The sequence below is a fragment of the Sphaerodactylus townsendi genome, linkage group LG06 (assembly GCF_021028975.2).
Source record: "Sphaerodactylus townsendi isolate TG3544 linkage group LG06, MPM_Stown_v2.3, whole genome shotgun sequence".
Lineage (NCBI taxonomy): Eukaryota > Metazoa > Chordata > Lepidosauria > Squamata > Sphaerodactylidae > Sphaerodactylus > Sphaerodactylus townsendi.
Genome location: NC_059430.1, coordinates 25,992,013 through 26,000,989, shown reverse-complemented (window position 1 = coordinate 26,000,989; position 8,977 = coordinate 25,992,013).

Genomic DNA, 8,977 nt, shown 5'->3' with positions numbered 1-8,977 from the left:
ATCTGCACTCTATTTCTGAGGCTGTTCAGCCTGGCTCTCTGTATTCCATAAGTTTCCCAAACCAATTTCTTTTTGGCTAAACTCTGATGAGCCCTGCACCGTGTGTCAACTGAACCATAATTCAGTTCTCCCTTTGCGAGGGAGAAATGCTGCCCAGCCTCTGTCCAACGGCAGGAAATTATTACTTTGAAGGACCCTCGGTTACCCTCTCCCTTTTTTGAGGCTGCTTTTCCCGGGATGCTTGGAACCAAACTCCAGATAAAACTATTTACGCTCGGTTATCGACGGGGAGATTGAAATGACGTTTCAATGCACTTGACGAGAATCAAATATTTTGCTTCACCGGCAAAGGCGTGTATTTCATGTTGATGAAAGAAATGAAAGTGTCAAAAGTCCTGCCTTTTTCATTAGCTGCGACAATTTGGAAAGTGCAAAAATTACAGAAGAAGCCAGTGAAACAGCAAGAGACCAGTGGCACAGCCTCACTCAAGGGTCTGCCTAAACTATATTATCTTACCCGCAGCATGAGACTGTACCAGGGCGGGGAGGGGGGGGGGCGGGTAAATGAGTAGAGTCGAGTTTACACGCTCCCTTACAGGGGTCTGCAACCTGCGGCTCTCCAGATGTTCATGGACTACAAATCCCATCAGCCCCTGCCAGCATAAGAACATAAGAACAAGCCAGCTGGATCAGACCAGAGTCCATCTAGTCCAGCTCTCTGCTACTCGCAATGGCCCACCAGGCGCCTTTGGAAGCTCAAATGCAGGATGTGAACGCAATGGCCTTCTGCGGCTGTTGCTCCCGAGCACCTGGTCTGTTAAGGCATTTGCAATCTCAGATCAAAGCTTCATTTTAAAGCTTCATTTAAAGCTCAGAGAGCTTCATTCCAAAGTGAAGATTTGAGCCCTGGTCTCTCCAGTACTAGTTCCGTATGTGGATCATATTTAATGGCCATGCTGGCAAGGGCTGATGGGAAATGTAGTCCATGAACATCTGGAGAACCGCAGGTTGCAGACCCCTGGAAGAAGTGAATGAACAAACTGGGGGACCTCACATTTATTTGAACACAGGGTTTGTTCTGATGTGTGGTGAAGATGGGCAGGGGGGATTAAAGCAGGCTAGGTTTCAGGCACAGCATTTGAAGGCAAATGGGCTCTTCAGCTGGTACAAAACAGAGAATCAGTGTTCGTGCCTCCATCGGCCCTCCTCCCCACTTTGTGGATGGTTTGTAGTCTCATGAGTCAACTCGAGTAGGAGATTACGGCACCATTATTAATTTCTGTTTATTATTTTATGGAGTGCAATCTGTTTTAACTGATCATGATTGTAAATGTATATTTGATTGGCTACCCATCCCAAGCCCTGCTGAAGAGGAAGGGGAATCTAAATCTAATTATAAATAAAAGGAAAACAAATAGGAAGGATTCTAAATGGCATGGATTATAGAGTACTGATGTAATACATAACATGTATAATATAGAGTACATATCTCTACTTAAGAGCAGCAGTGGCGTAGGAGGTTAAGAGCTCATGTATCTGATCTGGAGGAACCGGGTTTGATTCCCAGCTCTGCCACCTGAGCTGTGGAGGCTTATCTGGGGAATTCAGATTAGCCTGTACACTCCCACACACGCCAGCTGGGTGACCTTGGGCTAGTCACAGCTTCTCGGAGCTCTTTCAGCCCCACCTACCTCACAGGGTGTTTGTTGTGAGGGGGGAAGGACAAGGAGATTGTAAACCCCTTTGAGTCTCCTGCAGGAGAGAAAGGGGGGATATAAATCCAAACTCTTCTTCTCTTCTTAACTGAGCTGCTTGCCAATTCCTGAGAAAAAAATGAAAAACCATTGGTTCTTATCTAGAATCATAGAATTATAGTTGGAAGAGACCCCAAGAGCCACCAAGTCCAACTCTCTTTAAAAACCTTCTAAGAAGGAGACTCTACCACACTGAAGTAGTGCATTGCACTGTCGAACAGCCCTTACTGTCAGGAAGTTTCTTCCTGATGTTTAGGTGGAATCTCTTTTCCTTCACCTTGAACCCATTACTCCTGGTCCTAGTCTCTGGAGCAGCAGAAAACAAGCTTGCTCCCTCACCAACATGATATCCCTTCAAAGGTCTAAACATGGCTATCATGTCACCTCTTAACCTTCTCTTCACCAAACGAAACATCCCCAGCTCCCCCTCATAGGGCATGGATTCCAGACCTTTTACCATTGAAACCTCAAAAACCCTAAACAGTTTCTCTCTTCTTGTATATGTTATTTCCTTCATTTATAGCCTATCTTCTCCACTGAGACTCAAGGGGAATTACAAGATACAGAAAACATTTCTACTAAAAAATCTGTGTGTCTTCATCCTCACTTTGGAATTCATACTGGTTTTTGTACACTTGGTGGTAAAATGACCAACCAGGCTTGTTATAAACACAGCAACACTTGGGACTGCCTCCGTTGAACTCCTCTCCACATTCCTGTGGCCATGGATGTGACTCCTCACTGCAGACTCCTCACTGTTCACCAGATACTTGTTGTCATTGAGTTTCAGGTCAACATATGAACTCACAAAGCTGCTTTGGGCTGAATCAGACCATTGGTCTATCAAGGTCAGTATTGCCTACTCTGACTGGCAGCATCTGTCCAGGGTCCCATCGCCTACCACCTGATCCTTCTAGAAGGAAATGCAGGGACTGGTCTACCATTGAACAACAACAGCCCCTCCCCAGATGAAAATATTTCTTATGAATTATGTGGACCTCTCCAATGGTGCACGCATCTTGCCCTCCTCGGAGTTATTCTGGGATTTTTCAAAAAAAATCTGAAGATTTTATTATATAATTTTTGTGACGTGATAGCCTATTTAACGCTGCTGTTGATACTGATTTGCATACTCTTATTGTTGTAGTGATTATGAAATCCCCCTTGGGAGCCTTTGTTTCCAAAACACAGAACATAAATATTTAAGATACGCACTGGAGAGAAAAATATCAGATGCGCCTTAGTGGCAATGAATGCTGTAAGTTAAAGATGATGCTCAATGGATACCCAGCAATGAGGGCTCTGTAAGCATTATGAAGGCAATCTCAGGGGATATCTACCCAATGAGTTTAAACTGGTTTAACAGGGATTGCTTTCCCCAGGAAATTAAAGTTCTGGAAGGGATGATTAACAGCAGTTATGGATCTCCAGCATAGAGAATTCTCAGCATCCTCACAAGGAAAATTCTCAGGACCCTTTGGAGGAAGCCATGACAGCTAATGCAGTATAAAATGATATATGTTTGTAGTGGAGATCTGCTCTTAGCAGGCAGATCTTCATCTTCAAAACAGAGCAGCAGCAACATTCTAAACTCAATATTCCACAGAAACAAGACAGCAGCTCTGAAATCTCTGGGCCAAATTGAGACAACTTGCATTTAGGTAGTTTTAACAAATGTCTAATGTTGGAAAAACGTCTATATTTCAACATAATAAGCAGTGGTAGGAAGATCACATTCATTAAGAGAGACATTACAACAGCAGCACGATTTCACAGAGCTCTAAACAGATTTCATCCACATGTGTGAAAAAGAAACCCCACCACCCCAAAAAAGTTGTGGGTGGACAGGCAATGGGGGGAGGGGGGAATGTGTTATCCTAGGGATTTTTCTAATAAAATACTGTTGCAGCACGATCTTTTTATAATGTTTCTTCCTTCCTTTTTATTCTCGCCACAACCCTGTAAGGTAGATTAACAGCGCCATCCTAAACAGATTTAGAAAGGAGTAACTATGTTTAAGATTACACAGTCCATCTGCAGAAAAATAAGCAGCCCCAAGATAACTCAGAGAGCTTCATTCCACAGTGAAGATTTGAGCCCTGGTCTCTCCAGTACTAGTTCAGTGTGTGGATCATATTTAATGAACATATTAAGGCTTTAGCTTCTGTAACGTTTGCTTGCTAAGGAATGTATAAGTGCTAAGCGTCACGTCTGTAGACATGTGCAGTAGAAGATTGCAAAATTTGCAAGAAAAACCAGACATGTCCAGTATAACTGGAATGTGTAATGAACTAATAAATTTAAGATACAGCAACATATAAACTTATTTGGAATAGTCTAATTCTTGTTTGTTTCAGTATATAAAAGACTTGCTTTTGGCAGAGCTCCACGGAAAAATGCCTATTGGGCACGAGTTTTATTTCTGGAACTTTTGATGGTTCGCGATGTAGTTTCTTGCTCAACAAATCCCTTATCCACTAGGCTACGCTACCATATATTATTCATAACTTTATTTCAAACGTGCATTCTATTGACACAGCCAGAAAGCTCTTGTGAATGGAAAAGCAGCTTTTATTTCCCAAGGTAGTGAACAAGGAGGAAGAAAACTGAATCCAAAAGTTAAGTGTGGGGAAGAGGAAGGCTTCCAGCAATACAGAGGCACGACAAAGGTGACGCACAGAAGCGGCAAACCAGTCACATTTGCAAGCTCACCAAAGGCTGTAGCGCTGCAGCAGAGCAGAAGCGAATTGATATAACCAGGAAAATCGGAACACAAGAGACCAGGTAATCAATGGAAATCAAGACAGCAAGAGTCACAAATTAAAGCAGCAACAGGGCTTGAGGACAGGAGTTCAAGGACGCCAAAAGATGCAAGCAAGAGAGGAAAGGGGCCTCAGGAAGCACTCCTGTTGGAAGATATTGCGATCAATTTACTGCAGATTGCCACGAAAAGAGAATGTCGCTCTCGGCCTCTGATCCTCCCTCTAGCCAAAGAGAAGCAACTTGACTCCATGGATGCTGCCACCATCTTCAGTAATTGCCTGGGGTTGGGGATGGACTACAATACCCACTGTAGGGTGTTCCACGGCAGAAGGATGTCCCTGGCTCCTTGATGATACAGTAGATGGGAGTGAGCTATTTCATTCCTTCATTTATACCCTGCCTTTCTCCCCAAAAGGAACTGAACGTGACTTCTGTTGTTCTCTTTTCCTCCATTGAGAGAGAAAAGAAATGCAGAAGAAGAGTTTGGATTTATATTCCACCGTTCTCTCCTGTAAGGAGACTCACGGTGGCTTACAAGCTCCTTTCCCTTCCTCTCCCCCCAACAGCCACCTTGTGAGGTAGGTGGGGCTGAGAGAGCTCAGAGAGAACTGTGATGGCCCAAGGTCACCCAGCGGGAATGTAGGAGGGCAGAAACACATCTGGTTCACCAGATAAGCCTCCGCCACTCAAGTGGAGGAGTGGGGAATCAAACCCAGTTCTCCAGTGTGTTCTCTCTTAGGTCCTAGTTACAATCTCAGCAATGGGAGACTGGGAGGGAGGATATGTGGATGTGTTAGGATTGCCAAAATTCTTTGAGATTTGGAGGGAGAGGCTGGGAGGGACTCAAGAGGGCTATAGAAGGCCATGGAATCCACCCTCCAAAGCAGACATTTTCTGAAGGGAAACTGATCTCTGTTGTCTGGAGATTAGCTGTAATTCCAGGAGATTTCCCAGTTCCATTGCTTTCACATCCTGCATGTGAGCTCCCAAAGGCACCTGGTGGGCCACTGCGAATAGCAGAATGCTGGACTAGATGGACTCTGGTCTGATCTAGCAGGCTAGTTCTTATGTTCTTATGTACCAGGAAGTTGGCAACCTTATAGTATGTACATTGTATGGGGCTGTGGTCATACTATGACAAAGAAACAGTGAAGGCACAACAAACTCGGGGATTGTCTCCTTGAAGTATCTCAGTGACCCCCTGAGCCCCAGTTGAGTCTCTTCAAACTCTTGATGCTCTGCCTGTAGCTCCCACACCATTCTGCCCATGGGTTCTGGGCATATTTTTAAGCCACAGTGCCATGTGGCGTAGTGGTTAAGACCAGGTGCATTCTAATCTGGAGGAACCAGGTTTGATTCCCCACTCTGCCGCCTGAACTGTGAAGGCTTATCCGGGGAATTCAGATTAGCCTGTGCACTCCCACACATGCCAGCTGGGTGACCTTGGGCTAGTCACAGCTTTTCGGAGCTCTCTCAGCCCCACCCACCTCACACGGTGTTTGTTGCGAGGGGGGAAGAGCAAGCAGATTGTCAGCCCCTTTGAGTCTCCTACAGGAGAGAAAGGGGGGATATAAATCCAAACTCTTCTTCTTCTCTTCTATGCATGGGGCAAGAAGCGACGAAGATAAAGTCAGGATCAAACTCTGAACAAAATACTAGTTAAGCTACTCTGCAGGTGGAAGGGGACCATTTCTCTCAGCCCAACCTAACCCGCAGCGTTGTTCTGAGGATAAAATGGAGAAGATGACCATTACTTAAGCTGCACTGGCTCCCTGTTAAAGTTATAACTAAATAAATGTATGTTCCTTCAGGGGCAAGAAGGGAATTCTGGGGCAGTGGAGTAGAACAGAATCTCCAAAAGAAGGGCTGGTAACAAAAGTGAGGAGGAGTATATAAACCAAGTCCTGATCTAGATAGTCCAAGTTAGCCCAATCTCACGAGAGCTTGCAATTTAAGCAGGGTCGGCTCTGGTTAGTATTTGGATGGGAAACCATCAAGGAAGTCCAGGGTTGACTATGCAGAGGCAGGGAATGGCAAAACCATCTCTTGCCTTGAAAACTTTATGAGGTTGTCATAAGTCAACTGTGCTGCCACAAGCTGAGATGACTTGCACGTTCTACAAGAAGTCACTTCAGTTGGCAGATTGTGGCCAGCTTCCCACAGCCACAGCTATTACCATGCACAGAAATGGGTTGCTCTTAGAGGGAGAGTTCAGGAAAACTGACCGGTCAGCATGTCTCTAAAGCAGCTCCAGGCTTCGAACAGAACAGATTCATTAAAATACACCCACACCCTTTGTAACACTAACATTAGAGACTGAGGAAAGTAACAAGGAGAGGAGGAGAAACACAATAATTAAAAAAATTAAACATACAGAACTTGAAAAAAAAACAACGGCTAGAACATGATGCTATGTTATATGGAGCCTGCATGGTGTAGTGGTTAAGAGCAGGTGGATTTTAATCTGGATAACTGGGTTTGATTTCCCACTTCTCCACTTGAGCGGCGGAGGCTTATCTGGTGAGCCAGATGTGTTTCTGCACTCCTAGGGTGACCTTGGGCCATCAGAGTTCTCTCTGAGCTCTCTCAGCCCCACCTACCTCACCGTGAGCCTCCTTACAGGATAGAAAGGTGGGGTATAAATCCAAACTCTTCTTCATTTTAGCACAAACAGAAAGCACTCATTTCAGAGCACTCTTAAGGTACAGGGTTAAGTTTCTCTCCACAGGGCATCATTCAACAGCTCAGCAAGTTCCTACAAGGCAAAAACCTAAGTGTGGAGGATTGGGTCCACACGCGATACATTCTCTGCGCCCACCTCTGGCAAGGCGGACTTTGCGGCAGACTTTCCCTCAACACATCTGCCTTCCAACCGCCTTCCTTCTGGAGAGGGAGCTTTTAACGCCGCTGCCGCCAACGTTATTAACGCCTCATTGACTCATTTTTTATGTTGAGCAGCGAAGAATTTCCACCGTCACAAATGCATCCATCACAACAGCATTTGTATTCATTTTACGGACGTTAGGAAAGAAAGGATGGTAGGGTGTTTTTGAAAAGAGAAGCTGATTTCGGTGGCTTGCCTCTCATGAAGCATCTCGTGCTGTCAGCTCTTAGTAACGTGTTATTTCAAGCAAATTTTGGCTGGTGGCAAAGACCGAGCCACGAACACAGGAAGGCAGTGGGTTTAGTTCTTGTGTTTCTCCAAATGAACTTGTTGGTTTCAGACAAAAGCAAGACATCTATTGCAGTCATACAGACCAGGTTACCTTATAAAGCGGATCTTACTAAGATAGTTCCGGCAAACCACAATCTTTTTTTTTTTTGGTGTCAAGTCACAACTGTTATATTTATATTTGACATTGATGTACACCGCCTTGAGCCCTCCTGGGGAGGGCGATCTAAAAACGAAATAAAATAAATAAACAAATAAATAAAGCAACTCTATTGGATTTTCAAGGCAACGGTCATTTGAGGGTGGTTTGCCATCCCCTGCCTCTGTGCAGCGGCCCCGCATTTTCTGGGGGAATCTCCAATCCAAATGATGACCCTTCTTAGCTTCTAAGACTGCCCAAGATTGAGCTTTGGTGGAAAGTGCCATTAAGTTGCAGCTGACTTACAGCAACCCTGTAGGATTTTCAAGGCAAGAGATGAAGAGAGGTGGTTTGCCATCGTCTGCCTCTGTGTAGTGGCCCTGCGTTTTCTGGGGGATCTCCTATCCAAATAATGCAATCCAAATGTTGACCCTCTTAGCTTCTAAGACTGCCCAAGATGGAGCTTTGGTGGAAAGTGCTATTAAGTCGCAGCTGACTTATGGCAACCCTGTAGGGTTTTCAAGGCAAGAGATGAACAGAGGTGGTTTGCCACTGTCTGCCTCTGTGCAGTGACGTCCCTGGACCTTCCTGGCGGTCTCTCATCCAAGTACTAGCCAGGGGCAATCTGTCAGAACATGTGTGAATGTTTAGATGAGCAAAATCTAAACGACAGCTGGACCCTCCTTCTAACAGGTGCCGTGTGCAGATTAGTACCGAGTGCACAGCTTGTACCGGGTGCAAAACTGATAAGGTGAGGGCACCTGATTGGTACCACTTTTGTATGTAGTTAGCATAGACAGCAGTGTGATGTGTGCCTGAAAACACCTGGGGTCTGGCGAAGCACTTTGTTAGTAGACAGCAATAAATAGAACTGCACTGGTGACTGTGTGTCTGTCAGTTCTTGTCTACATTGCGTCCTGCAAGGTGGTCTACTCCGAGAAAATCCGCTGCTTCAACACAATCTTCCTTAGTTTCCAAGATAGAACTAGCCTGGGCCATCCAGGTCAGGGCAATCAGGCTATGTGGTAGCGGAAAATGCCATTAAAACACAGTTTACATGGTAATCCGAGGCAAGAGACAAACAAAAGTGGCTTGCCACTGGTTACCTCTTCCTAGAAACTCTGGGCTTCCTTGGTGGTCTCTTATCCC